The 7,270-nt window shown below is 44.0% G+C and overlaps 1 pseudogene; it reads left to right on the top strand.

Moving 5' to 3' along the window:
* Positions 1–1,192: 1,192 nt before the first annotated feature.
* LOC147894466 (G-type lectin S-receptor-like serine/threonine-protein kinase SD2-5 pseudogene) lies at positions 1,193–2,396 on the top strand (annotated as a pseudogene).
* The last annotated feature ends 4,874 nt before the right edge of the window (positions 2,397–7,270 follow it).

The following is a 7,270-nucleotide window of genomic DNA, read 5'->3' on the forward strand; positions in this document are numbered from 1 at the left end:
TAGAATTCCTATGTGGAATAAGGACGATGTGGACATAGGAAAGAGAGGGTCCCTATGGGCTTCATGTGGGGAGACTCTTGACTTTCTCAATATTTTAAGAGTCTTGACCATCTTTTGATGGGACACATGGCAAGAGTAGCCAAAAAGGACATGGATGGTGACATACGGGGTTATGTGATTAATGGGGAAAGGAATCTATAGACAACAATTGTAAATGGGTAAAGTAGGGTGATAAAATCTCTATAAAAGGAGCCCTCGTCTCCTTGTTCATCATCTCTTCCACCATTAGGCCTCATGTTACTGTAGCTCTAATCTCCTGAAGCCTCTTCCATGAGCCTTCTCTCCCTCTTGTCGATATTCTCTTATATAGACTCTTGAGTCCATCTCTCTCTAGTTGATTCTCTCCTATGAGTAGTCTTGGAGCCTCCGCTTCCTCTTGTATGTATGAAACCTCTTCTTCTCCCTTGTGTTTGTAGTATTTTGAGTTTCATTGGAGTGGAGTCTCACTCTATTGACAATGAATATCACTTCGTATTCCCTCTCTTGAGACTCTCTTCCCTTTTCTTTCTTTCAAAGCCTTAAAAGTTCTTTCTATTCAGCCGCTCATTGCACACACATGGTCCATCTATTTCCTGAGCCACCAAGGGAGTTACTTACCCTCTTCTAGGCAACATCTATGAGTGGTGGATCGTTGATGAAGGTGGAGTCTTGAGGGAACATCCTGCTTAGAGTTGGCATGTTTGAAGGCAATGGTCGGATCGGGTGCTAGAAACACAGTCATACGAGGGAGAGGCACAACCAGTTTTACGAATGAAAATCTGGGGAGCGAAGGTCCTGAGGAAACCACAGAGAGGACTAGCTGATGAGCAAGCGATTGAATTATCTTCCACGTAGCAGATGCCAGTAAGGAACGACGAAGATCGACAATCTTCAGGAGGATAACATTCTCTTGGCCATGAAATCCTGCAGTCAGGAAGATCTGAAATCTGGTTGGGCGAGATGGCAAAAAGAATCTATGAGCGATGGCAAAGTCTCCAGTGGATGCTCCTCTTCTAGCAAGACGGCGTCCTAGGCTAGTGTCTCCTTCTTCTTCTTCATCATGCAGTCTTGGAGGCAAAGCTCAAAATTGATCACCTGCTTGAGTGCCTTCTCAACTCTAAATGTCACCCTTCTAGTTGTCTCCTCCAACTTTATGGCCGCAAATGACCATCCTCTACCCCTTTTCATAGCCCTGCTTGTTTTTTGCATTTGCTTCCAATTTACACTGTGGTTTTCATTACACCGGTATGCATTTCGTCTAAGGTCTCAGGAAAATGTGCAGCGTGCGGCGATGGCTGCGTTCGAAATGAAAGCTGAAGAGATCGATGCCGATTTCATGGCGTCGTTGTCCGGGCTACCTACAAGGTTTTCCTACAAGGAATTGGAGAGCATCACCGAAAATTTTAGAAAGAAGCTGGGACGAGGCAGCTTCGGGTCGGTGTACGAAGGTATTCTGCCACTAGATGGCAACAAAGTTGCCGTGAAGAGGTTGGAGAAAGAAGGCAGGGGTCAGAAAGAATTCTGTGCAGAGGTCGCGACGATCTCCAAGATTCGACACCTGAATCTAGTGTCCTTGAGAGGATTTTTCTTAGACGGTGTGCAGAGACTGCTGGTTTACGAGCTCATGCCGAGAGGTTCGCTGGATCGATGGATCTTCAAATGCAGGGATCCCGAAACAGAGTCAACCAAAGTGATTCTGAATTGGGGGACAAGGTTCAGCATCGCTGTGGAGACAGCTAGCATATCTGCACGAGGAGTGCGAGGAGACAATTTTGCATTTGGATGTGAAGCCTGAGAACATTCTCTTGGACGAACAATTCAGGGCGAAGGTGTCGGATTTTGGGCTATCTCGGAGCATGGACAGGGATCAGAGCCGGCTGGTTACTACAATGCGGGGCACTCCAGGGTACTTAGCGCCCGAGTGGCTACTATCAGGGGGCATAGACAACAAGACGGATGTTTACAGCTACGGAATGCTTCTGTTGGAACTAGTGAGCGGGAGAAGGAGCGTTGATCAATCGCAGGACGATCCAGAGACCTGGTACTTGCCCGCCATGGCCTTCAGGAAGCTAAGAGAAGGCAGAGGGATAGAGATTGTGGATCTTGAGGTGCAGGGCGAGGTGGTGATGAACAAGGAGTATCGGAAGCAAGCTGAACTGAGCGTCAGGGTTGCATTGTGGTGTATACAGGAGAAGGCAACGAGGAGACCAACGATGGGCAAGGTCGTGCGGATGCTGGAGGAGAAGGAGGAGGTGAAGGAGCCTCCAAAGTCACGCAACTTCTATACAGAGGATGGCGGGAAGCCGATGATGTCCATTACCATGGATCTTGAGTCGCTGATCACGATACCAAGATGACAAATAGAAGAGTATCTTTCATGGAGCTGGAATCGCTGATCTTTTCAATAGAAGATCGTAGATTGAGCTTGAGTGGCTAATTATTGTGACATCGAGAAGCTGGACAAATTGTTTGGTTGACGATCCAAAAGCCATTGAAGTGACCATTGAAGGTGAGAAAACACACACACACACACACACAGACATGCACGCATGCACGCACACACGTGCGCCTATACACATACATGCACACACACACGAAGTGAGAGCGAGTAAGAGAGAAAGACATTTGTTATGCCCGATGGCAAGGGTTGAAATTCTACCAACATCACTAGATCTCTCCTAGATCTATCAAGTGTGTCATGATCAATGTTAGTATTGTTGGCAAGGCTTATATGCTAATCTCTTATACTAATAACACAACAAAAGGACATTTATAAACACAACAAAATAATATTTAAATGCAAGCAACATACTTCAACATACAATTATCTAGAGTGTATGTCAAAATGATGCATTCGTAAACAGTTTCATTATGCGAGGATACAATAAGCTCCTAAGGAAAAACCTCATAGCCCACACAGTCCCTAAATCCTAAAAATGACATTGAGGTGGTATCAGTGATTATGTTAATGTAATATTGTAAACGTGAACATGTTATTAACGTTGCGTACTTATGTTATAAACTCATGCTAACAACGTGTGTATTATCATAACCGGTCAAAGATTAACCATCGATAAACCGGCTATTTAATTATCCCGTTGGGATAATCCATTTTCTCGGCAGGCAATTTATTCCCAGTGGGCTATTGCAATAGCCCGACGGGCCCCACCAGGAGATGGCTAAATCCCGGCAGGCTTTCTAAATACATAATGTAGTGCCCAAATTTGGAGAAGCGTGTAGAGACAGCTCCTTGGGTAGCACACCCTTGCTAAGGCTTGGTTGTTCATTGTTCGTAGAACTAAGCTCTGAAATGATTTGTTGATTGGGCCATTTGTCCTACTGGGGCTGTGTTGGTGCTTGATATAGACATTTCTTTAGAGTGTTGATGAGACCTAGCTTGTTACGTGGATTAGGCTATTTGTCCTTTCTTGGGCAAGGGTAGTCCATGATATGTATCATTGCAAGGACCTTTGACACTCAGTTTATTACTTGTAGAGTTTGTGTTTAGGTATTTGGGCCATTTGTCTTTCTTTGGGCAAGAGTAGTCCTATTTATTCTCACATGTTGCTTGTGATTGTATGCTATTTGTTGTGTATTGTGGGCTACTAGTCCTATTATTGGGTAGTAGTAGTCCTCGTGTGTTGTTTCTAACATAGGTAATGTGCAATGGATGAATCTTGGGTTAGTTGTCCTATAGTGAGTTGGGCAAAACTAATCCTTGAGGAGGCCATTCATCTTAGTTGCATTTGTGTTTTATTATGTGGTTGACTTTTGGGCATTGTGTCCTATTTTGGGCAGTACATGTCCTGAATAAAAGCTCACTATTGTGTTATTATTTTTTGAATCATGTGTATCTTGCATTGTTAGGCTTGTGTTGCAATCTATGTGCATGTATTTTTCAATAATCATTGTTATATAGGACCACATATGAAGACAATAGAAAGGCTTTCAAATTATACATTGGTAACTCCAGAGAGAAGATTATTGATTGCTACTAGGTCTCAAGTATGCAAAAGCTTATGTTTTTCTAATTTTGCAATGCATGGCATGAGATACCTCTCCAATATGCCTGATTTTCCTTTCTGCAAGTCCATTTTGCTATGGGGTATGACTACATGAATATTGTTGCTTTATGCCATGCTCCTGTAGGAAACTTGCAAACTCATTTGAGAGGTACTCTCCCCCTTCATCTGACCTTAGGCATTTTATTTGCAGGCCTATTTCTTTTTCAACCATAGCTTTAAAAGCTTTGAAATTCCCAAACACTTCACTTTTCTTTTTCATAAAATACACCCAAACTTTTCTGCTGTAGTCATCAATAAAAGAGACAAAATAATGACACCTCCAATAGATGCAGCTTTAGTAGTCCATACATCAGAATGGATTAATTCCAATGGCCTGTTACTCTCTTGAGCATGTCTAGGAAATGGTTTCCTTGCTTGTTTTTCAAATTGACAGGCTTCACATACCTTATGCATTTTTGCAACCTTGAACTTAGGCAATCCTGAAATAATATTTTGGGCCTGCATTAAATTAAGTCGCTGTACATTAACATGACCAATGCGTTTATGATAGATATCAATATCTACAACTACATCGGTCCCATGTGCAAACATTACTGCACTCAAGTCAGGCATGTCCGCATCCAACGTAAACATCCTATCCTTCTTCTTCCCTTTTGCTATCAAGTGACCTTTATTTTTCATATCCTCAACAAAGCATCCATAAGGATTAAATCTAACCTGCAAGCCCTGCTCAACCATTTGACCAACAGAAACCAGGTTCTTGGTGATATTCGGGACATGAAATACATCAGACAGGTATTTCTTTTTTCCATCTTGCATAGACAAAGGAGTTTTACCAATCTACATAATAGAATGTGCACTATCATCACCGGTATCCACAAATCCTGGTCTTTCCATTTTCCTTGCATCCTGCATCCATTTTGCATGACCTATCATGTGGTTTGATGCATCTGAGTCAACATATCACACATCATTGCTTTCTTCTGCACTTGTCACAGAATTGGTCATGTGCTGCACCATAAACAGATGCTCATTTCTGTCATCACCCTGTCTACTAGAGCATGCATAATTGCCTTGCTGCAATTTTCTAGTCATGATGTCATTCTGCTTTTTATAGCAGTCTTTAACCATATGACCCATTTTAGCACAGTAGTAGCATTCAACATTGTTGTTTGCATTTTGGCCTCTCTGCCATCCACAACCTCTTTGGCTCCCCCTGCCTCTAAAGTTACCACGTCCTCCTCCATGGGACTGGTTTTCTTGAATTTGCTGCATATTTTGATTTCTATCACGGCCTCCAAATCGGCATGCTCTACCTCTTCCAGCATTTGAGTAGAAGACAGGTTCTTTTGAAGTTCCTCCTGAAGAAGATGCACCACCATTTGTCTGCTCTTGAGAAATTAGAAGAGCAATCAACTCCTCAAAATAAAAAAAAATCTCACGGATGGCAATGGATGTCCGAAATTGTGCATAATTCTTTCCTAGACCATTCAAGGTCACAGAAACTAAATCATCATCTTCCACTAGCGACCCAATAGAAGCAAGTGCATCTGCAATCTTCTTCACCTTCATGTGGTAGTCATCGATGCTCATATTTTCTCTCTGCACATTATGCAACTCCTGCTTGAGCTGCATTTTCCAAGCTTGCATATTTGTGCTATACATTTTTGTTAAGATATCCCATGCATCCTTCGGTGTGCTTGCATCCTGAATATGCACAATCATAGAATCTGAAATACTGATAGGCAAGAACAATCATACAAAGACAGTAGAAGCAGGCCTCTCAACTCTCCTCGACTCTACTCCAGGCATAGCTCTCCACCTTCGACATCCACACATTAACGATCGCTGCCTAAGCCATAAGGCAAACTGCCCTTGATCGAGTAGAGGAGTACCGCAACAAGGTAGAGGAGCTCAAACTCTCAGTCACCATGCTCAAGGATGAGCTCGCCGCCGCAAGTGAATCCTTGGTCCAAACATTCATGGACCAACTCCACAAGGTAGAAATTGCCTCCGAACTATAGGCAAACAATGAGCACAAACAGAGGCATAGCAATTAAGGACTCAGGAGGGCTATGACCGCTAGATCTAAACCCTCCAGGATCTCTTGGCATAGGAATGGGCACTAACTGTGTCAATGCAGGAAGAGAATGAGTGGCTGCGTACCCTCGACCACCGAGAGGACTTTGGGTTGGAAGACCGTGAGTAGCAAGAATTTCAAATGTACAGGCAGATCTCCGCACAATTAGCCACATACACACTCGCCCCATGCACTATCCCCCAAACCCTCCAAATGTACTTTGATGCCCTCTGTGCACAGAATCTCATCTTCCACCTCGACCTCACTACTCCACTCTCCAAACAATCCTTAGCCATAATGCTGATCATTGCTGCCCCATTCTCGCCATGTCTTGTTTCTTGCTAGACCTTTAGCCATCTAGTCGCTCTCTCCTTCATCCCTCTCACCTACAAGCCCTTGCCGCTCATCCAATTTTGCTTAATTTTCAAGCATGGTGTCAGGTCATCACAAAGTACACAAATTATCCTCAGGATGATGACATGATACAATTAGCCAAGCAGCCCGAGGAACTCATCCCGCAGGTCTACACTCCCAACAATCTTCAAGCTAGATTTAGGCCTATGTTCGAGCCTCTGCAATACAAACACAAGGGCATCTTGTGGCTTACCACTCCACTGCCTACCATCCCCTTGGCATAATATACTCTATAGTCGGGTGCTACAAGCTCTCCAAGACTCCCTTGAGTCCTTGGTTAGAAATTTTGATACAATCCATGTAGCATACCCCGAGGACATTGCGGAGGAGGAGGGCCAAGAAGCCATAACCGTATTTAATTCTTCTACCCCACCTGTCGAGCTCTACTAGTCGCCTCCCATTGATCCTGCCCAAGCCACCCCAACCCATCCTCCCAAACCCCCTTCCTCGCACAAACCTTCTCGAATACTCTTCTAATGCCTCCAACACTAGCACCGCACAGCTCGGGACCTCCCCGTCTATCTCACCTACTGCCTTGATCGACCTTCCAGATGAAGCCCTCAATACGTTGCTCAAGTTAATCCATTTTGTACATATGCCCATTGACATGGCACCCACAAGGATAGCCGACGAGGAACCATTGCCAATGGAAATGATGAGGTCCCTCCAGCTCCTTCCTCCTCCCCGCCCGAAGATGTAAAGTGGAGACCTG

This window comes from Dipteris shenzhenensis, chromosome 14 (assembly GCF_047967505.1).
Source record: "Dipteris shenzhenensis isolate YYH24624 ecotype China chromosome 14, Dip_SZ_1.0, whole genome shotgun sequence".
Classification (NCBI taxonomy): domain Eukaryota; kingdom Viridiplantae; phylum Streptophyta; class Polypodiopsida; order Gleicheniales; family Dipteridaceae; genus Dipteris; species Dipteris shenzhenensis.